Here is a 24,507-nt window from a genome sequence, read left to right on the forward strand (position 1 = left end):
CATTCATATGTCTTTCTCTGGTGAGCTTTAGCTTTCAAAAATTCTAAAATAATTTTACAAGGTGCCTACTGCCACATAAATTTAATACTAAATTATTCTACTCTCATATACATACTTTTTATTTCTAATAAAGTCAGTAATTCTGAGGCTTTCAAACAAAACTAGTTTGCCTGTTCAGCATTTTAAAATATCACGATTAGTTCCCAATGTTTTCCAGGGAAATTTTTACACAGTTTTTGAAAAGTGCATTTTCATCATTCACTGCACTTTCTATTTGCTTCTATGGGTAGATTACATGAGATGTCAAGGAATCTGACTAGCCTAGCTGCTTATATGTCTATTATAGCTAGATCATAGACACCATTTGCTCATAAAATTGCTCATCCATTACTCTACTTAATGATAGGATCTCTCAGAAAGCCGGAGAGTGTTGTTTCATACTGGACATTTTTTATTATTTAATTTTTGAAAATTAATTTTACATACCAACCACAGATGCACCTCTGTTCCCTCCTCCCATTCTCCCCCAGCCTCCCCCACCACAACCCACTCCCCATCCCCTCCTCCAAAAGGGTAAGGCCTCCCATGGGGAGTCAGCAAAGCCTGGTACATTTAGTTGAGGCAGGACCAAGCCTCCTCCTTCATCAAGGGTGAGCAAGGTGGCTAACCATAGGTAAAGGGCTTCTGCATATGTAAAGCCAGCTCATGCACCAGGGATAGATCCTGATCCTACTGCCAGAGGCCCCTCAAACAAAGCAAGCCACACAACTGTCTCTCATAAGCAGATGGCCTAGTCCAGTCCCATTAACGATCCACAGGCTGTTGGTCTAAAGTTCATGAGTTATTATGAGCTTGGTTCAGTTATCTCTGTAGATTTCTACATCATGATCTTGACTCCCATTGCTCATATAATCCCTCTTCCTTCTCTTTGACTGGACTCCAGGAGGTTGGCCTTGTGCTTGGCTGTGGATCTCTGCATCTGCTTCCACCAGTCACTGGTTGAAGGCTCTATGATGACAGTTAGGGTATTCACAAATCTGTTTACTGAGGTAGGCCAGTTCAGGCACCCTCTCCACTGTTGCTAGTAGTCTCTTACAGGGTCATCCTTGTGGTATCCTGGGAATTTCCCTAGCACCAGGTTTCTTTCTAACTCCATAACGCCCCAATGTCACAGAGGAACCTGCAGGGACTGTCCAGGCAGCCAGCTGTTTCTGCCATTTCTCACATTTTTTTTTTTTGAAGTCGCTTGCTTGCACTTCCTGCTTACTCAGGTAGTATTATTTTCTTCTCACGCCTCTGAGGGAGTTGAAGACAAGATATATAGTTATAGTTTTCCTTGTTTACAAGACTCAGAAAAGAAATGCACATAAGAGGTATAAAGTGCATAAGGTTGTGTAGCATGAATCTTAAAAGGGCTTATTATTAAAAACGAACCTGAAGCCAGGTATTGGGGTGAATGCTGGAAGATCAGAGAAGCAGAACAAGCCACAGCTTCCTCACCTTGCCAATTCCTCAGCTGATCCTGTTTCCTCAGACTGGAAGCCTCTGTGTCCTCATTTGAATGGATCTCAGCTGAACTGTTGCTCAAAAGCCTAAAAGCTTAACCAACTCTAGTTCCTGGTTTTCACGCCTTATATACCTTTCTGCTATCTGCCATCACTTCCTGGGATTAAAGACATGAGTCACCATGCCTAGCTGTTTCCAGTGTGGCTTTGAACTCACAGAGATCCAGATGGATTTCTGCCTCCCAAGTGATAGAACCAAATGGTGTGTGCCACCATTTTCTGGACTCTATGTTTATCTAGTGGCTGTTTTGTCCTCTGACCACAGATAAGTTTATTAGGATGCACAATATATTGGGGGACACAATATATCACCACAAAGTTGAGAAATATTAAAAGATAGTTTTGGGAGGCAGACGCAGGTCGGTGACTCGCGGAGGTGGAAGGGCCCGGTGGCGGCAGCTGACAGGGACATACAGGCCTGCGGTGGCAGCCAGCAGAGACATACAGGCCCGTTGGCTGCCCGCAGAGGCAGACAGACCCAGGGGCAGCTGACAGGGACATATAGGCCCGGTGGCGGAGACAAGTGGACGCAGGTGGGCCTGTGGCGGTGGGCCACAGGGGTGGACAGGCTCGGGGACGGAGAGGGGCGGATGCAGCTTGGAACAGGGACGCCCCTAGCCCCAACACCTGGGGAAGAGGCTATCTCCGTGGGTCGGAACCAGAGCGAGTCTGGGCATTCCATCTGGGGACAACCCAGGGCCCAACTGCTGATCCTGTGAAACCCAACAACTTGGAGGTATTGGTAAGACTACCCTGCTCAGCTGAAACCCATCTGGGAGAGGATTCAGATGCCTACAGTTTGAAGTCTGAAGAAACAAGGTTAGCTGAGGAGTTGACAAATGAACAAAATGTGACCTGGGAAGAAGGCGCTACCCAGCCACTAAACCAGATCACCAGAATCATTAGTATATAATTCACTGACTGAAATCAGCTGTCCCTGAAGAAACAGCCCAATAGCACCAATTTAACCAAGAACCCCTACTAAACCAAGACTAAAAATTAGAACAAGAGAGGCACTCTCAGACACAGACACCACCTGCACCGCACAGAGGAAAAGATGAGTAGACACCAGTGCAAAAATACAGGCAACAATATAAAGACCTATATGGCAAGATCAGAACCTAGTGATTCTACACCTGCAAGACCTGAACATACCAAGACAGAAGAAACAGAAGAAATCAATCCTAAAAATGACTCTAAGAAGATGATAGAGGCCCTTAAAGAAGAAATAAAACATTCCCTCAATGAGGAAATAAAAACTTTCCTTAAAGAGGAAATGAAAAACTACCTTAAAGAGGAAATAAAAACTTTCCTTAAAGAGGAAATGAAAAACTCCCTTAAAGAAATGGAAGAAAAAACGAACAAAAAATGGGAAGAAATCAAATCAAGCCAAGAAAAAGCAATTAAACAGATGAAAGAAACATTCCAAGATCTGAAAAATGAATTTGAGACAATAAAGAAAACACATGCTGAGGGAATGCTGGAAATAGAAATCCTGACAAAACGAACAGGAACTACAGAAACAAGCATAACCAACCTATTGCAAGAGATGGAACAGAGAATCTCTGACACTGAAGACACGATAGAGAAAATAGATTCGTCAGTCAAAGAAAACACTAAAGACAAAAAAGTCATAACACAAAACATCCAGGAAATTTGGGACACCATGAAAAGACCAAACCTAAGAATAATAGGAATAGAAGAAGGAGAAGAATACCAACTCAAAGGCACAGAAAATATATTCAACAAAATCATAGAAGAAAACTTTCCTAACCTAAAGAAAGAAATACCTATGAAGATACAAGACGCTTACAGAACACCGAATAGGCTGGATCCAAAAAAAAAAGTCCCCTCGCCACATAATAATCAAAACACTAAACACACAGAACAAAGAAAAAATATTAAGAGCCGCAAAGGAAAAAGACCAAGTAACATATAAAGGTAAACCCATCAGAATAACACCAGACTACTCAATAGAGACTGTGAAAGCTAGAAGATCATGGACAAATCTCATGCAGACACTAAGAGACCACGGATGCCAACCCAGACTATTATACCCAGCAAAACTCTTAATCACCATAGGCGGAGTAAACAAAATATTCCAGGATAAAACCAGATTTCATCAATACCTGTCTACAAACCCAGCCCTACAGAAAGCACTAGAAGGGAAAATTCAACCCAAAGAAGCTAAACACATCCATGAAAAATCAAGCAATAGATAATCCCACACCAACATACACCACAGAAGAAACAAGCTGGTGTAGCTATCCTAATATCTAGAGAAAAAGGATGTTTCAAAAGAGAAGTCTTGTGGCAATGCCTCAGTGGTCCAGGTAACTACCAGAACAGAAAAGTTGATTAAACTTGGGATTGACTGGGAGGCCAAAGATTTAAAAAGCAGAAGATTCTCTCAAGACACAAGTTGTGTGATAATAGTGTGTTTTGTGTGTGTGTGAATGAGAATTTGTAAATGTTGAATTCTAAGCTTCGACAATCATTGTCAGTGCAGATTAAGCTGCAAGTATTCATGTTTTAAAACTTAAATTATAAAGCTAGTTACTTCTTTCTAACAACTAGTTTTAATGTTTATGAGCATATTTTACCTACATTACCTTTTCAGGATGTTGAGAAAGATGCATCACAAGCACAGGCTGGAGGCTGGGGGCTAGATGGTTTTGAGGAAGAGGTCTTGGTGGACTCTTTCATAGAGCAAAGGGAAGCAATGCCTTCTGGGAAATGAGCTAAGTTTTAATCTAGTCTTTAAGATTAGAAGTAAAAAACAAAAATATTAAGGAAAGGAAAACCTAATTGATCTTTGAAGTATTGTTATGTGGAATTGAGTGGGACTTTTGAGGCCTTTCTTCCAGAAAACAAGGACTTGGTTGTCAGGCCTATATTAGGCCTAAACCTTGGTGCCATGTAGTTGTACTTAAATCATTTCAATGGAAAGTGTCTTAGTGATTGGAACTTCTAGTGCAGTTTGGAGTTCTTCCATTTGAAAAATGTGATATTTGCATGGGATTGTTTGAATCTTGTATTCTAGTCCCTCCCCATCACCACCATCATAGTCTGAAGGTAGATTTTTCTCTTGATAAAGGAACAAAAAAGGTGAACATCTTGTTTGTAAATAGGTATCTAGTAACTAGTGGTAAACTTGAAATGGTAGAATTCTTTAAAGCCTAATTCTAGGTAGCCTTAAGAAAATGTATCTTAATTATTTTTGATCCTGTATTCACCTTGTTTTTTTCAAATATCTTAAGTTATATTTTCTTTTTCAGAGCTGCTTCTTATTTGGGGCTACTTTTTTTTTTTAATTGAGGCGTAATTCATAAAAGGGTATATTGTTTTGATGAGACTTTTTACAACTGTGGCTGGATGACTTTCTTTAGTCTTCCAAGAAGGGCCATTTTACTTTTTTAGAGTTACTTTTTAAAGTCATGAGGTCAACAACTTGGACTACTATGCATGTAAGTGCTAATGCAAATTAAAGCCCAAGTTGACCTCCAGCAGCAGTTCATTCTATGTTGACAGTGAGAGAACACTTTGCCTGTTAGGATACTGTTACTCGTGGACTGAAATGCTGAAGAAACCCCTCCCCCAATTTTATTTTTTGCAAAAATCAAGGTATATTCTAGGGTTTCCTGGTTGACCTCAACAGATAAACTGAGATGATAGTCTTAGTTCAGAAATGATCTAAATGTAGATTTACAGTCTACGTGTACAGCTGGCTAAGTGAGATCGCTTTCACAGTTCTACATGTATCCCATCGGCTCCCCATTAGTCACTGAACTCTTAAAACTGGTATTGTAACATTATCACAATGTTTTGCGCCAATTTTATAAACTTTACAGTGCAATATGTGTTCCTTTTCTGAGGCAAACCAAAGGTATCTTTCTCAAGGTTCTGCTGCTATCAGCAGCGTTGATGGAGGATTTTTTATACATATGTAATAGATAGAAATAAACCAGAAAAAAAGAAGAAAAAAAAAGTGGTGGAGGAAAAGGTGAACACTGCAAGAATACTCAAAAGGGCTGAGAGTTGCAAACGCCAAGAATGGCTTTGCATAGTAAATGGAATAGAACAGCTCTGAACTATAGCTTACTTTTCCTGGTTTGGTCTGACAGAATGATTGAATGCTTTTGTACAAAAATCAGAGCCTTAAAAACAAGGATTTGGTGAGATTGTAAAATGGTGTGCCATTTTGGCAAAACAGTTTGGTGGTTGGTCAAAATGCAAAACATTGTTACTCTGTTACTCAACAATTCTACCCTTAGGAATATATCCTCAAACTACTGAAAATGTGCACGTATGAAACATGTACATGAAGGTTTACAGCAGTGTGTTTCTAATAGTAAAAAAGTTAAAACAACTCAAATAGCTATCAAATACTGGAGAGAAATAAAATGTGGCTTATTCATACAATAGAATATTATTAAGACATAAAAATGAATGAGAAACTGATAGATTAAATGACTTTGGTGAACCTTCATAATTTCATTTGTAGATCTTTCCATTTCTAATTTATAAATACATTTGGGGTTATAAATTATAAATGTATTGCCTCCTGTCAACATTGTATACTTCTATTTGATGATTTCTGTGTCAAACATTATATGGAAATGTTTCCAAGTATTTTCTGTATTAACTGTGAGTGAATAGAACAAAATAAATTGCCTGTGATGGAAATAAAATAAAATAAAAAAAGATAGTTTTGGATGGTAATACAAATTAGGATAGAACGTGAATTAGGTGGTATCTCAGAGTTGTTTTGATTTGCATTTCCCTGATGATTAGGGATGTTGAGCAATTCCTTAAATGTCTTTCAGCCATTGAGTTTCCTCTGTTGAGAATTCTATGTTTAGTTCTATAGCCCATTTCTTAATTGGACTATTGGTTGTTTTGATGTCTAATTTCTTGAGTTCCTTATATATTCTGGATATCAGTCCTCTGTCAGATGTGGGGTTGTTGAAGATCTTTTCCCATTCTGTAGGCTGTTTCAAGAGGTCCCATTGATTGATTGTTTCTCTCAGTGTCTGTGCTACTGGTGTTATATTTAGGAAGTGATCTCCTATGCCAATGCGTTTAAGACTACTTCCTACTTTCTCTTCTAGTAGGTTCAGAGTAGCTGGATTTATGTTGAGGTCCTTGATCCACTTGGACTGAAGTTTTGTGCACGGTGACAGATATGGATCTATTTGCAGCCTTCTACACATTGATATCCAGTTATGCCAGCACCATTTGTTGAAGATGCTTTCTTTTTTCCATTGTACACTTTTGGCTTCTTTGTCAAAAAATTTATGTTCATAGGTGTGCGGGTTAATGTCAGGGTCTTCAATTCGATTCCATTGGTAGGTTATGACTTACTCCTTCCTTTTTATATTTTATATTTACAGAGGATAAATAATAAATGGTATGACAAAATTAAATACAAAATATCCATGAACACATACTTCTTAAAACTGATGGTGGGAATGCAAGCTTGTACAACCACTTTGGAAGTCAATATGGTGCTTTCTTAGAAAATTGGGAATCAATCTCCCCCAAGATCCAGCTATACCACTCTTGGGCATATACCCAAGAAATGCTCAATCATACCACAAGAGCACTTGCTTGCTCAGCTATGTTCATATCAGCATTGTTTATAATAGTCAAAACCTGGAAACAACCTAGATGCCCTTCAACTGAAGAATGGATAAATAAATTGTGGCACATATACACAATGGAATACTACCTAGCAGAGAAAAACAACGACATGATGAGGTTTGCAGGCAAATGGATGGATCTAGAAAAAATCATCCTGAGTGAGGTAACCCAGACTCAGAAAGACAAATATGGTATGTACTCACTCATAGGAGGATACTAGATGTGGAACAAGGATGACTGGATGGCTACTCACATCACCAGTGAGGCTACCTGGAAAACAGGACCCCAAGAAAGACACAAGGATCACCCAATGATGGAGAAATGGCTGAGATCTTCATGAACAACCTGGACATGAGTGGGAGCAATGAAGGGTGAGGGTCAAGGGAAAGAAAGCAGGAGACCCCAGCTGGATTAAGAACAGAGAGGGAGAACAAGGAATAGGAGACCACGGTAAATGAAGACCACATGAGAAAAGGAAGAAACAAAGTGCTAGAGAGGCCCACAGAAATCCACAAAGATACCCCCACAAAAGACTGCTGGCAATGGTCAAGAGACAGCCAGGACTGACCTACTCTGGTGATGGGATGGCCAAATACCCTAATAGTTGTGCCAGAAACTCCATCCAAGGACTGAGGAATCCGGATGCAGAGATCCACTTTGACCAGTTTTCAATCTCATTGTTGACTGCTGCCCTCTATCAAAAGAAGCTTGTTTTACCAAGGTTGAGAAAAGCCCAGCTTTATGGAAAGAAACACAAATATTTTGAATAGACCTTGGCAGCATCACCATTAAGAAAACTAAGAGCTCCAGGATCTACACTTAACTTTATGCCCTCCTAGTCACTGATAGCTCTTCAATGTCCAAAATGTTCACAGGCTATTTTTGTTTCTTATACATATGGTAGTGCAAATATAAATGTTCAGTGATAAATATATGTCACATACTGTAGGACTGAAATCTTAAATACAAAACTATAGAGTTAATATTCAAAGAAAATAGTTCACGTTTTAAGCAAGGAAACTAAATAAAAGGATGCTTTCACTAAGAGAGATCATTGATATTAATTGATGTTAACGAACAGTGATTGTTAATTAATTCATGTTATTTTTTTGGTGGTAGTGCAGTGTGTTCTTCTTCTTTGGTATTTGTTGGTGTTGGATTATCTATTGCTTGTGTTTTAATTGGTGCATCTAGCGTCCTTAGGTTGGATTTTTCCTTCTAGTGCTTTCTGTAGGGCTGGATTTGTGAATAGGTATTGTTTATGTCTGGTTTTATCTTGGAATGTTTTGTTTACTCTGCCTATGGTGACTGAGAGTTTTGCTGGTTATAGTAGTCTGGGTGGGCATCCATGGTTTCTCAATGTCTGCATAACCTCTGTCCAGGACCTTCTCCTTTTCAAAGTCTCCATTGAGAAGTCAGGTGTTATTCTCATGGGTCTGCCTTTGTATTTTACTTGGTCTTTTTCCTTTGCAGATCCTAGTATTTTTTCTTTATTCTGTATGTTTAATCGTTTGATTATTATATGGCATATTATATGGCAAGGGAACTCTTTTAAATTCAATCTATTTGGTGTTTTGTAAGCTTGTATCTTCATAGGTATTTTCTTCTTTAGGTTGGGAAAGTTTTCTTCTATAATTTTGTTGAATATATTTTCTGTGCCTTTGAGCTGGTATTCTTCTCCTTTTTCTATCCCTATTATTCTTAGCTTTGGTCTTTTCATGGTGTCCCAGATTTCCTGGACATTTTGTGTTATGATTTGTTTAATATTTTCTTTGACTGACAAATCTGTTTCCTTCATCATATCTTCAATGTTAGAGATCTCTCTTCCATCTCTTGCTTTCTCTTGGTTATGCTTGCATCTGTAGTTCCTGTTCATTTACTCAGATTTTCCATTTCCAACATTCCCTCAGTTGGTGTCTTCTTTATTATCTCTATTTCAGTTTTCAAATCTTGACTGTTTCATTCACCTGTTTAATTGTTTTTTCTTGGCTTTTTAAAGTGATTTGTTGATTTCTTTTTGTTCGTCCTTTCTTTGATTTAAGGGAATTTTTTATTTCCTCTTTAAAGGTCTCTATCATCTTTTTAAAGTCAATTTAAGGTCAGTTTATTCTGCTTCTTCTGCATTGGGATGTTCAGGTCCTGCTTATGTAGGACCACTAGATTCTGGTGGTGCCATATTGGTCTTTATGTTGCTGACTGTATTTTTGCACTGGCATCTAGTCTTCTCTTCCTCCATTTGGTGCAGGCAGTGTCTGTGTCTTAGTGGGCCTTCTTGGTCCAATATACACTCTGGTTTAATTGGAGCTCTTGGTCCTTTTAGTCCAATCAGTGCTGGCTGGCTCTGTCTCATGGAGCAGTGAAGTCTTGGTGGGTGGGTGGGTTTTAGGGGGTGGGGTGAGGGATAGTGGCAGTTCAGCCTGTCTGTAGACCTGCCTACTAGCCTGAGACTAGGTCTGCAATCTATTTCTGCTTTTTAAAAACAATTATTTATTTATTTCATATCCTGACCACAGATTCCCCTCCCATTCCCCTCCCCAACCTTTTCTCTGTCCCCCATCCAGCTTATGGTGGAGAGGATGAGGAACAAGGGGAACACTCCTCTACTGCTTTCAGGAATGCAAATTTGTACAGCCACTTTGGAAATCAATATGTTGATTTCTCAGAAAATTAGTCATCAACCTACCTTAGGATGCAATGATACAATTCCTGAGCATATACACAAAGGATACTCAATCATACACCAAGGACACTTGCTAAACTATGTTCATAGCATCTTTATTTGTAATAGCCAGAACCGTATATCATCCTAGATGTCCCTCCACTGAAGAATGGATAAATAAAACATGATACATCTACACAATGGTATATTACTCAGCTGTTAAAAACAATGACATCAGGAAATTTGAAGGCAAATAGTTGGAACTAGGAAAAAAATCTTCATGAGTGAGGTAACCCAGAGCCAGAAAGACAGACATGGTACTGACTCATAACTGGATGTTAGCTTTAAAATATAGAATAATCATGCCACAATCCACAGACTTGGACAAGCTAGGTAACAAGGAGGGCCCAAGGGGGCATGCAAGGGTCTCCCTAGGAAGGGGAAATAGAAGAGATCTCCTGGTTGGGTTGTGGTAGGGTGGGAATGAAAACAATAACCACTTTCTTGGTTTCACTCCTAGAGTTTGTGGGTGACATCTCAAATTGAACATATCTAGCACTTAACTATTCGATATATCCTCAACATGATTTTCTCATTATTAATAATAACAACACTCTTTGACGTGTGGCTAAATCTAGAATATTTATAGTACCCATGGCTTGTCTGGGTACAAGTACAGTACACATGTACTGGTGTGCCTTTATTATTGTCTTGACTTCTAAGCTGTGAACTCTAACATGCTGATTACTATTTCCAGAGCTGTAGACACAATCTGTTTCTCATTCATCTCTCACAAGTCTTCCAATGGGTATCACTGCATCTCAATGTTATCTTCCTCTTGTCAACACAGTCCAGTAAAATTATTATTCAGAAGTTTTGACTTCTCTGATACATTTTCAGGTATAACTCTTGCCCTAACTTAATTCAGTCCTCTCCTCAAACAAAGTTTAGGAAGGATTCATACAATTCCTGCTGTACTTTACTGCTCATTCTAGTAACTTTTTTTATCTGATTGTCTTTATTTTATGTCTATGTACTAATATTTTAGTATTCATTTATATATATTTATCATTTACCTCTGCAATTGGTATTTATTCCTATAATAACAATGACCATTTCTTTTTTATTTAATTTATTCATTTATTTTACATGTAAACCATAGTTTCCTTCCCTCTTCTATTCCCATTATCTCCCCTCTCCTCCTCCCCCTCACTCCCCCAAATCCACTCCTCCTCTGTTTCTGTTCAGAAAGGGATAGGCCTCCCATGGGTGTCAACAAAGCATAGCATGTCAAGTTGAGGCAGGAATAAGTGCCTCCCCTTGTACTAAGGCTGCGCAAGGCAACCTAGTATGAGGAATAGGTTCCTGGAAGCCAGCCAAAACATTAGAGATAGGCTCTGTTACCACCACTAGGAGTTCCACCAGTAGATCAAGTTTCACAACTGTCACACATACGTAGAGGCCCTAGGTCAGTCCCCTGTGGCCCCCCTAGCTGTCTGTCCAGTATCTGTGAGCTCCTATGAGCCCAGGTTAGTTGTTTCTGAGGGTTCCCTTATAATGACCTTGACTCCCTGGCTAATAAAATCCTTCCTCCCTCTCTTTAACAGGATTCTCAGAGCTTAGCCCAGTGCTGACTTGGCTGCATCTGTTTCCAACCGTCACTGGATGAAGGCTCTCTGACAACTGGGGTAGTCACCAATCTGATTACAGGAGCTGGATATACCATTTTTGGCCATATACCCAAAGGATGCTCAATCATTCCACAAGGACACTTTCTCAACTATGTTCATAGCAGTTTTATGCTCCTTAGCCAAAACATGGATTAAAAAAAAGTGGTACATTTACACAACGGAGTATTATATAGCTGTTAAAAGCAATGACGTCAGGAAACTTGAAGGTAAATGGATAGAACTAGAAAAAAAAAATCATCCTGAATGAGGTGACTCAAACCCAGAAAGACAAACATGGTATGTACTCATTCATAAATGGATATTAGATATAAAATAAAGGATAACTATGGTACAATCCACAGCCCCCGAGAGGCTAGGTAACATTGAAGGACAAGGGGAGGGGCACATGAATTTCCCTGGGAAGTGGAAATAAAAGAGATCTCCTGGGTAGACTGGGGACCAGCAGTGATGAGAACATGAAGTATTGGTTTATGGAGGTAGATGGACGGGGAGAGTAATGAAAGAGATATCTTGATGACAGGGGCATTTTGGGGTCAGGTAGAAACCTGGTACAAGGGAAACTCCCATGACTCTATAAAGATGACCCCAGCTAAGAATCATAGCAAAAGTGGGTAGGTAGCCTGAACTGGCCATCTCATAAACTATGACTATTTCCTATACATCTATTTATTTGAAGAACTTAAAATACTATGATAAGTGAATGAACAATTGTTGGGGTAGAAGATTTAGTAACATAAGTGTTTTATGTTTGACTTAACTCTGTCTTAAAAGACACTGTTGGAATGAAAGGAGAGAAAATAGTTAAGACAGAGAAAAGTGAAAAATTAAAGTATCCTCTGGTTACTTCCATTAGGAATCTCACACATTTCTCTGTGAAAAGCCTGTGTCTTCTAACTGAGCAGTCATGTTTCAGCTGTTACCACTGTACTTGTCTTAAGTATCTTTGTAAAATGCAACCAGACTGCCACCTTCTAGAAGGCTTTCTTCTCTCATGTTGAATGTAGGACTCTTATATTTAGAAGCACAAACCCTTTCCTAATTATATACAACCTACTGTTCTAAATTCTGCATTCCACTTAGCAGTTTAGTGCTGTGCACTTTTCTTGGTACCAATTTTAGCATCAGAAATTTGACATTTAGATTGCTTTTGAAAACCAGTGGCAAAGTGGAATTCACACTGAATAAACCTTGCCTTTGCTTTCAGGACTTTGTTTTAATTGCTTTTTCATTTATGTACAGTGATCTATCTGCAGTGTCATAATGGTAGTTCAAATACTCATCTGGTTTTGTAAATTCAGAGGAAATGTTTATAATTCTCAGTGGGATAATATCACTAATCATTTTTCTCCATACAAGAAGAACTCAAATGTAATTTGCATAGTTCATTAAACATCTGTAAATGGTTCAAATATATTTAAGATACTGTAATGAATAGGAATAAAATAGTGGGAATATTGCTATAGTTGCTATAGTAGGGAATTTTGATATTAGCTGTCGTGATTTTGGATTTTAACTGATATTAATTCTCCTGTGGAATTGAAACACTTCCATTTTTATCACATGTCAGCTTGAGAATTCTGTCTGTCAGCCTCTCTTTCCAAAACCCTCTATGCATGTATGTATAATTTTAGGTGTGTACCATACACTAAAAGTGGAGCAGTGTGTTCATGATTACATGTAGATATTCACAATAAAACATGGCTTTCCAATTGAAGGCTAATTTTAAAATTACAAGAAAATGAAATCTTTCCTGTTCATCTTAATGCTTTTTCTGTTTACTAATAAAAACATTGAATAGAACTATTTTAACTGTGCTATACCATCTCTCTGATAATATTTTCTAATAGTACAAAACAGTAGTATTATTCAAAAATCTCCCCAGGAAGTTGTCAAGTGGTAGTCATGCTAGAAAGGTAGTTTGAAAAAGGGCAAACTCATTAAATGATTTCTTAGTGAGTATATTTTACCTGTAAAATTACAGTGAGATTATAGTGTTTAGAGTTTAGCTGTGAAGTATTTTCCCCTTTCATTGTAAAACGAATGCAATTGTTCATAGTCCCAAATGTTGGCCAAACTCTAAGACGCCTTTACAGCTTTTGATTGTTTGGCATTATCTTTCACAATGTGTAACAGAGACAAAATGATAATTTCCCTTGGCATTTGGACTTTAGATTTGTAAAATTTCTTTTATAAATGGTATTTGAATCTCATTGATAATAATCTTATTTTTCATGAACCTTCCTATTCTCTAACCTGAAATGTTCTGTGTTCACAAGCTGAAAGTCAATCTTGCAGGCAGCACTCAATTTATTTTTGATTTAAACAATCTGATTATTATATTTTGCTTTCAATTCTAATAAAAAATTTCAGGATATTTCTTTCTGAAAACATGTGATAACCTGATAATTACTTTAAATATTTTATTGCCTTGCATATAGTTTTCAAACATTCCCAAATATGTCCATCCTTTTTTCTGCCTTTGTATTGAGAGAAGAGTCTCGGAATAAATTGCTTCTTTGAAGATTTTGTCACAACATCATATTGACATAATTTATATTATGATAACTGATAGTTATTCTTAAGTGTTTAATTTTAGAAACAATAGCCACTGAAAGTCTAAATTTTATGCTATAAGAAGTTTTAAAGTACATATGTAAACTTTATGAAAAAAGAGTATGTCATTCCTTTATAATACACTTATCAATCCTCTAACAATAATGTCACTTTGAAATAGAGAAAAAAATTAAAAGAATAGAGCATAGCATGGGCCTTTCATTATGGATGCCAAAATATAATTATAATATGTTGTTTTTTATAACATAGATTGTCTTTCATAATTCTTTCTAAACCATATCAAGAGAGAATTAAGACAGCAGAAGTACAAAGAAAAGCCTTGTAAAACTGTGGACATTAATGGATTTGATTTATATAATCTAATGATGAATGATAACATATCAATAATATTTGTGTTTCTACTGTTATCTTTTATTTTTAGACAACTCCTCTGATTCTCATTCTTCTTGAGCAATGTTTTTATCCAATATAAAGTGCTGATGATTAATGTTAATATAAACTAAAAAAATAGACAAAAAGAAGATGAATATCCATCCAATCAAGATGTTAATACTATGTGCAATTTTCTATCAAAGCTTTTCTGAGGAATGGCTATGTCATGGAGAAGAATATCTCTCCTAACAATATAAATGCTGAGCCTCATTTGGGTTTTGGATCAAACTAGTGACTAATTAAAAACTCAGGCTGGGTGGTGGTGGTACCCGCCTTTAATCCCAGCACTTGGGAGGCAGAAGCAGGCAGATCTCTGTGAGTTCGAGGCCAGCCTGGTCTACAGAGTGAGATCCAGGCAAGGCACAAAGCTACACAGAGAAACCCTGTCTCAAAAAACAAAGCAAAACAAAACAAAACAAAACAAAATGAAACGAAACAAAACAAAACAAAACAAAAGAAAACCAAAAAAACCCTCAGGAGAAAGAGAAGATAAAATTAAGCTTAGAGGAGTAAGTATGTGGAAATTAATCTAGCAAAATAGGGAATTATAGTAAAACCCACAAACATATATTTGAAAAGAACAATGAAATGCAGTCTATATGGCAAAGAGGTAAAAAAAAACATCATAAATAAGTTATATGGAGAATAACTGGGTCATAGAAATTATAAAAAGTTGACCAAATTTTTGCTTTAATCTCTTGAAAGCTTATACACATGGAAAATTCTCTGAAAAGTTAAAGTAGCAGAACTGTATTATTACTGTGTAAAGCTAGAGCTCACAAAGCAGGATATCCTTGATGCTTGAAGGTAACAACCAATGTTGTGTACAACTATTTGCACACAATGTAATCTGATTATACTTCCAAATATTTATGTTCTTACTCATAAATTTTATGGAAAGAAAATCTTCACAGTGGCCAGTTTCACTAAAACATTTAGATGATAGTGCCGGTCACTATTTTAGCACATATGTGGGAAAATTTCAAACAAAAAGAGAAATGAAGGCAATCTCTTAGATAGTGGGGCAGAAGTGACGTGTGGTGACAGAATGTCACTTTGATAAATGAACTCTAGTCCCTTAGCCTTAATGGATGAAATGCATGGCATGACACAGCAATGCATATGTACATTAGAATTAGTATCAGAGGGGTGAGATTTGGAAGACAACTCATCAGGCAGCCCAAAGAATTGAACAGAAAATGTAAGATTTCTGACATACAACTTTCAGTCTTTGATAAACTGGATATCATAAAGCACACAGGGACACAGAAAAGTAGGAGGGAGAATAGGGTTTAATGGCTTTATTAATGTAGGAGTGTCAATAGATTTTATTTATTCACTACATTGGCAATTTGAACAATGAAGTTTATGTGTATTCAGAAAGACATATCATGTGTTCAAAGAACCAGAAAAGTAATAATCACTGAAGGGTCCACATAGGCATTGTGGGGATTCAAGTTCAGATCCTACTGTCGATGATATTACACTGCTTGACTGGAAGACAAAATGAAGGCTGGAATTGAAATAGAAGCTGCCTCCTTGCTGGCTAGATTTTATACCTCCAGATGGCTCTATGCAAATAGATGGGGGAGAAAAAGTCATCAATAGTCTTGCCCAGATGTGTATACTGTGCATTCCAAAACCACTGTTTAGGCAAAATCTGCCTAGTATTTTAGGAGGGAGCTGTTGCCTGATAACATGAACTTGGTCAAAGACCCATGGCTGGGGAGGTTATAAAGCTCAGGAATGAGTCCAGTGCTTTTCATTTACTAAAGGGAAATGTTGCCAAACTGCCTCATAAATATACCATAGATATATTGTTTTGAGCCTTGATCAGACAAACTTTTTTTTTCAGCAAACAGATATTAATGCAGAGACTCATTGCTGCCTAAAGAGTTGAGAATAAGTGGCTGCTGAGTGACCTTTTCAAAATGGGGACTATTTACAAGCCCCTTGAAAGCGCATAGAACATCATAGGATAGGAGGTGGCAAGAAAGTAAAACCCAGATGTTTGGAAGGACTATGAGATGAATTTTTAGGCAGTTGCAGTCATGAATTCACAGAACTTGAGTCTGCCAGGGCTGGTAGTACTTTGTACCATTTGAAAACTAAAGAGACTATTTATAATATGAATCAGAGATCCTGATATACTATGTTTATATATTGTTTTAGAAAACTTTCCTTCACTGGGATTCAGCAGAAACCAAAATAAAATCACCCATTTAAGCTATGAAGTTAAATAAAAACCTTAAGAAAACAGGTAAATCTTCAAGTACACCATTATTTGTTTGTTTGTTTTACTTAAAAGTAAGACTGACAAGAAGCACTCAAAAAAGACCAGTTTACCTGAATTAGGACAATAAGGAATTCCTGAGTGAGTGCTTTTCTTCCTTCCTTCCTTCCTTCCTTCCTTCCTTCCTTCCTTCCTTCCTTCCTTCCTTCCTTCCTTCCTTCCTCTTTTGTTCTTTCCTTCTCATTCCCTCTTTCTCTTTCTGTTCCTTCTTTCCCCTCTCTCTTTCTTTTCTTTCTTCCTTCCTTCCTTTCCCTTTCTCCCTCCCTCCCTCCCTCCCTCCCTCCCTCCCTCCCTCCCTCCCTCCCTCCCTCCCTCCCTCCCTCCCTCCTTCCCTCTCCCCCTCCCTCCCTCCCCTCCATCTCTCTTTGTTTTTATGTCCTGGCCACAGTTTCCCTTCCCTTCTCTCTTCCCAGAACCTACCCAGTATTACCCCTCTTTGCCAAGTCCCTAACCCATTCCTCCTACTTTTCTGTTCAGAAAGGGTGGACCTCACACATATCAACAAAACAGTGCCTATTAAGTTGCAGTAAAACTAAGCACTTCTTCACAAATTGAGGCTCAGTAAGGTGACCCAGTATAAGAAGTAGGGTCCCCAAAGCCAGTAAAAGAGTCAGAAACAGCCCCTGTTCCCCCATTAGAAGTCCCACAAGAAAACCAAGATACACACTTGTAACATGTATGTACATGCCTAGGTGGGTCCCATGCAGACTCCCTGGTGGTCAGTACAGTCTTTGTGTGTCCCTGTGAGCTCAGTTTAGTTGGCTCTGTGGGTTTTCATGTGGTGTCCTTGACACCTCTGGTTCTTACAATACTTTTTTCTGCTCTTCTGAAGGATTCCCCTAGCTATGTCTAATGTTTGGCTATGGTTCTAAATCTGTTTCCATCAGTTGCTGAATGAAGACTTACTGATGATAATTGGGCTAGGCACCAATGTATGAGTATAAAAAAATATCACTAGGCATCATTCCATTGACATTTTTTTTCTCCAATCTTGTTTGGTTCTATCCTAGGTCTCTAGGTCATCCACCCTGTGGGTCCTGATACTCCAGGCAGTATCAATAGTGGGTTTATTCTCCTGTCATGGGTTTTAGGTAGACTCTATCTGTTGCAAATAGAAGTTTCCTTGATGAAGGGTGAAGACTATAGTTGAAACAGTCAGCCTTTGAAACTTACTTATAAGTATAATTATATAGATTCAACAGGTACAATTAGGAATATATGTATGTATATATGAATACATACATGCATTCAATAAGAATTGATGGAAAAAGATCAGAATTTCAAAAAAGAGTTGGGGAAGATATATGGAAGGTGCTCTGGGATATCTTTCTGTACTCTGTGAATATGTTTGGCTCTGATTGGCTGATAAATAAAGCTGCATTTGCCTATGGCATGGCAGGATGGAGTTAGGCAGGAAAATCCAAGAGAGATAGTGAAAAGAGAAAAGAGCTTGAGAGACACCAAGGAGAAACATGTAATGGGATGCAGGTAAAGTCAAGGAACATGTGGCGATACATAGGTTAATAGAAATGGGTTAATTTAAATTGAAGGAGCTAGTTAGCAAAAATCCTTTGATTGATTGACCATATAGTTGATAATTTATATAAGCCTTTGAGTGATTATTATATAAGCAGCTGCAGGACCTCAGGGCTGGGCGGGACACAGGAAAACTTACAGCTACAGGAAGGGTTTATACAGAGTAAAGGGAAGCAAGAAATGTAATTAAAATACAATAGCAAAATGAAAATAAAAACAAAGAAGTGCTAACGTATTTAAGAATCTATTTAAATTACAATTGGATCCCAAGTTGTGTGTGTGTGTGTGTGTGTGTGTGTGTGTGTGTGTGTGTGTGTGTGTTTAATGGCACCATGTGGTAGAAAGTTGACCAGCCTGAAGTTTATTTTTTAGTACACAAACTTCAGACTATCACCTGTACCTCACAAACACTTATAGCTTTGTCTATCAACTAATATGGTCTCCATTCTGTGTAGATGTAACCAACCGTCTTATTAAATAAGAAACACAGAAACAATGTAAAAGAGAGAGACGAGAAGTCAGAGCTCAGAGCTAAAATCTCACCCTTCCTCCTGCTGTCCCAGCTTCGCGAAAAGAGAGCTATTTCCTGTGTGTAAATCGATTTTCCAGTCATTCTGCCTTCTCATTGGTTGTAAACCCAAACACGTGACTGCCTCATCACTGTCTGAATATACAGCCCCCTAGGTCTTAAAGGCATATGTCTCCAGTGCTGGCTGTATCCCTGAACACACAGAGATCTATGGGATTAAAGGCATGTGCCACCACCGCCACACTCTGTCTATGGCTCTAATAGCTCTGACCCCCGGGCAACTTTATTTATTAACATACAATCAAAATCACATTTCAGTACAATTAGAATACCACCACAATTCTGCTGGCTCTTGTTTTTAAATCAGGACAAAGAGCTAACCATCACTGATTTTTTTCATGTTTTAATATACCTTCCTTTTAGTACAACTTATTTAATATATATATATATATATATATGTATATATATATATTTAATATACACACACATATAGAGAGAGAGTTAGTATTTATAATAAAGTCATATCAAAGTTGGATAAGGCAAACCAACAGAAAGAAAAGAGCCCAAGAGAAGGCACAAGAATCAGAGTACCACTCCTTCACATACTCTAGAGGTCTATAAAAATACTAAGCTAAAAGCCATAAAATATACACTGAGGACCTGGTGCAGACTCTGAAGGCCCTGTGCTTGATGCTTCAGTCTCTGTGAGTTCATATGACCCTTGCTCAGCTGATTGAAAGTGACTTGTTCTCCTACTGTCCTTCAGTTTCATTGGCTCTTACACTCTTTCAGTTTCTTTTTTTTGTGGGGTTCCCTGAGCTCCAAGGGGAGCCATTTGATAGAGAAACCCCATTTAGAGTTGTGTGTTCCAAGGTCTCTCTTTCTGTCTCCCTCTCTCTGCATAACAGCTATCTGTGGGTCTCTGCATATGTTCCCATCTGCTGCCACAAGAAGCCTCTCTGATGATGGCTGAATAAGACACTGATATATGAATACAGCAAAATATCATTAGGAGTCATTTTCTCGTGGGTTTTTTTTTTGGTGTGTGTGTGTGTGTGTGTGTGTGTGTGTGTGTGTGTTTAAGACCAGTAGTATTTGGGTTTACCCTAGGTCTTTGTGCTATCCAGTCTCTGGTTCTTTGTCACCCAAGCAGTATGGGTTCCATCACTTGTAGTATTCCTTAAGCCAAATCAGATGTTGGTTGTTTGCATATTTTGCAGTCAAGCAGATTGTAGATAAAAGGTTTTGTGGTTGGGTTGGTGTTTACATTTCTCTTTTGGTAACTTGTAGATTACCTTCCAGTACAAAAGACACTAGAACATAAGAGTGAAGGTTCTATGTAGTTACCAAGTCTAACTTTCCATGTTCAATGAGCTGTGTGGGGGGACTTATCAGTTTGTAGATATCAACCTACTATTTTGTCATTTTCAATGGACCTCTTTGGTTAACAACTTAATTGGATGTAACCTGGTTCCAGTACTGGAAGCTTCATTTTGTGAGAGTAGATGGCCAGTTGGGACTGCATCTCCCTCATTACTCAGAAAATTCATTAGGATCATCTTCCTATATTTTAGGAAATTTCCACTGTATGAGGTTTCTACATCATGCCTCAAATGCTTTTCAGGTCTAGCTGTATCTCCTCACATTTCCTCCCATAATCCCATTTTTCCTTCCTCTCCTATTTCTGTCCCCCCAGCCTGCTCCAAGTCCATTTAAAAAATGTCTACTTCCCCTATACAAAGACGTTCATGTTCCACCTCCCCTTCCCCCAGTCTCTTTCTCTATTCCTAACCTCTAGGTCTAACAACTGTTTCATGTTTATCATTTACTTAGCAGCTAATATCCATATAGTATGTGATACATACCATATTTATCTTTTTGGATCTGGGTTACCTCATTCAGAAAGATTTCTTCAAACTCCATCCATTTGCCTGCAAATTGCATGATGCCATTATTTTAAACATCTGAGTAATACACCACTGTATAAATGTATCACATTTTTTTTCTATCTGTTCTGTTGAGGAACACCTAGAATGTTTTGTATTTACTCCTTTGATGCTATTTTTCTCTTCCATTTCAGAGATGACCAGGATAATACAATCTTGTTAATATATAAAAAAATGATTTTTGACTGATAAATAAGAGGATTGGTATTTATATTAGATACATAAATTCACTGTGGTTGAAGATTTTTGTCTGATAAAATTTTTTAGAACACCAGAAATGAGAAACCAATCAATACATTATGATAAGTTTTAGAGACTTTTAAAAATTTGAAGTAGTTATTTTTATTTTATGTATATGAATTTTTACTTACATATGTATATGTGAGCCAAGTGGTTTCCTCAGTCCTGGAGAGACCAAAAGAGAGCATCTGAAACCCTACAACTGGAGGTATAGATGGATGTGAGTCATTTTTCTGATTGTTGTTTTGGGAAATGCATCCAGGTCACCTACAAGAGTAATATCACTGAGCGATTTCTCCAACCCCTGGAAGAAGGTTTTAACTACTTAACTAGTGGGCTTTCAATAATAACTGATTTTTATTGTAGAATGAAAAGGTATTTGAAGTGAAGGAGTCACTGCTGTATTAGTGATCATGTAATAGGTTCCCTGGTTTGGATTAAATCTGTGTGTTCAGATTTAATGTTTGGATTAAATCTGAGAATTCAAATGGGGGAAATTTGAGTTATTTTTAGCTTTACAGATTGTGTTCTGTTTTGTCCAAACAGCTAATATTTCATTAAATGACTTCACCTTAAGTATGCATCAGGAACAAAGAATAAAATCTGAGAATTTGTCACTTACACATTAAGATTTAGTACAATGCTACCTTTGTTCTTTTCGATTGTCTATAAATACTCAATAATGAGAGCACTTCCTACTTTTAGAAGACATTAAATTTAATAGTTTTATAATATCAGCCTCATTTGTTTTCTATATTTAGTGTCTTGAATTTTTTCCAAGTCGTCACATAAACATAATAGCAGTCTGTACATGAATATTAACCAGTATAGAACAGTCTAAAGTATTAAAAATAAAAAGATTATTGACTATGTACAGGAAACTTGTCCAGAGATATTTTAAGCTTCTCTATTAATTTTCCCTTACATTGACCTTCACAGGTTATTTGTTTAAAGTTGTGTATGCATAAGAGATAGGGAAATAGCTCAACTATTAAAAGCATGTCCTGCTCTTGAAGGAGACCTGCACTTATTTCCTAGGACCCACAGTGAGCGGTTCACAACTGCCTATAATTCCAGTTCTAGTAGATCCATCCTACTGGCCTCCAGAGCTGCTTATACTCACATGAGTACCCACATACATACCCACATGCCAATACATGCTTAAAAGTAATAAAAAATAAGCCTTAAAAATAAGGCCTAAGCTTTGCCTAAGTTTTGGTTAACCTATATCTACTGAAACAGACCAAAAATTCCAGAACCTTATATTTATTGAACACAGTTCTAAAATCCAAAATATAAAAAAAAAACAACAACAACAACAACAACAAAACCTGAGTCATTCCTTCCACAGATGTTTGGCAGAGTAAATAAGATCTAATTAAATAAATCTAAGGTGATGTTCTGTGTTTACTTTAGCTGTGACAGAGAATAAAATACAGTTTACCTTGTAACATCATAAAAGTGCAATTTATAGATTTTTCTATGGCTCTAATATGACATAACAAAGTTTTCCATAATTCATTAAAAATTTCTATATCTTGAGCTGGATGTTTTCCATCCAAACTCTTTCATTGCAAATGCTGAGTAAGTGACTCTAGGTGTTTAGTTTTTAGGATATAATCTGGTTAGAATCTATTCTTCATTGCCCTGCAGCATCTGTTCCACAGTATATCTTACAATGCTGTTTTGTTTTTTGTTTGTTTCTTCTTGTTGTTGTCGGTTTTTTATGTATGATACTACCTGTACTGTTTTGATGTTCCAAGTGCTCAAAACACCTCTGTAGAATATGTTCATCTATCCAATTCAACTGCACGAAAGTATTTTAAACCGTTTCACTATGAAAATCCTCTCTCCTTATTTCTTTCTCCTATAGGAAAATGGATTTTACTTTCATGTTTCTAGCATTTTAAATATATTTTAAATTAAATTTGCTCTTAATAGACAAGTAAAAATTGTATTTATTTATGGGGTAAAATATTTTACTTTATGGTAAAATAATACACTTTAAACATTATATTTTGTAAATACTATTGTTTTAATTGTTCATAATTTAAAGCTATATTGTCATAATCAGACACATGTGTACACACAGAGAGAGATAGACACAGTAAGTAATTAGCAAATCAAGTGGGTTAGCATTTCCATCTTCTTAAAAGTTTTTAAATTTTTTGATTAGCATAACTACATATTTATGATCTATCATTATGTTAAGTCAATAAATGTTTTTATGCTACTGGAATCAGTGTAATTAATGTTTATATCTTCTTAATTACTTTGTATTTCAAGACTTTGATCTCCTTCATTGTTTTTATGCATATGTATGTTATTTAGTTATCCCACTGTTATAAAGTAGTAGGATTATTCTGTGTTTTGGTAGAAATTATCAACCTCTCCTTATCATGCTCTCTTCTGCCCTCTCTGGTCCTCTGTATTGTACATTCTATGTTCAAGTTGACCTCTGTAACATCCATGATGCACAGTCATCAGCACTGGACTAAACTAGGACCAGACAAGCTCACATTTCTTGATGAAGCAGCACATTATTAGAAAGAAACAGACTGAAAGTATGAAATAGTATATGCCTGTTATCACTTCTCATTTTTATTTCTTAGTGTTAACAACACAAATTTCAAGTGTCTGAAGGGCAAGTTGGAACAGGTGAATAATCTGTTAACTGTTAATTAACTGTTAGAGAAATTATATCAATTAATTGATAATTAATTGCATCTAGGCATATGAAGAAAATGTTAGAACTTAAGAGAAAAATGAGGAAAGAAAAGGATCCAATGAAAGAGATAATAAAAGTAGTAAAAGGTAATGTTTACAGTATGGGACAACAATTCGATTTTGGAAAGCAGAAAGTGTGAATAGAAGTTCTGAGTGTTCTTGATGTCACAATATTCATAAGAAAGCATGAAAAACTGAACTAATGTGAGTAAAGATTTTTTTGTTACCCCATTGTACAATGTGACTGAATCATAGAAGATGTTTTTTTGTTTATTAGTATATATTGACTTACTAGAAGAGGTTCTAGTTTTTGGGATATACTAAAGACCATTTTAATTCATTTAATTGGTGTGTTGAAATCATCAAGTTTTCCATAAATAGATTAATTGCTCTTACATATAGTGGTTGATTTCAAACATGTGATTATTTTGTTAGGTTTAGGATAGAGTTAAGGAAGTTAGGAAGGAGATGTAAAACACAGCACTTCTGTTTCTAGCTTTGACACTGCATTAGTTTATTTGAGCGTCCATAACAAGCCTGTTGTGCTGATCTGAAAATTGAAATTTCACACCAGTGGAAGTGGGAGCCAGGGGATTACTCCCTGTTAAGGTTATATACACAGAGCATTTTGAGGAAAGCCACTTGATCTCTAAGAACATTACAACCAGTTGG

At 37.1% G+C, this 24,507-nt stretch overlaps 1 long non-coding RNA gene across 1 annotated transcript; it reads right to left on the bottom strand.

The window, feature by feature from the left end:
• Positions 1-15,838: 15,838 nt before the first annotated feature.
• LOC121832111 (uncharacterized) lies at positions 15,839-20,853 on the bottom strand. Its single transcript, XR_006075642.2, has 2 exons — positions 20,788-20,853; positions 15,839-16,135 (listed from the first exon to the last, which is right to left on the bottom strand). It is a non-coding gene; the product is annotated as an uncharacterized LOC121832111 (long non-coding RNA).
• Positions 20,854-24,507: the final 3,654 nt, after the last annotated feature.

The sequence above is a fragment of the Peromyscus maniculatus genome, chromosome 9 (assembly GCF_049852395.1).
Source record: "Peromyscus maniculatus bairdii isolate BWxNUB_F1_BW_parent chromosome 9, HU_Pman_BW_mat_3.1, whole genome shotgun sequence".
Taxonomy (NCBI): domain Eukaryota; kingdom Metazoa; phylum Chordata; class Mammalia; order Rodentia; family Cricetidae; genus Peromyscus; species Peromyscus maniculatus.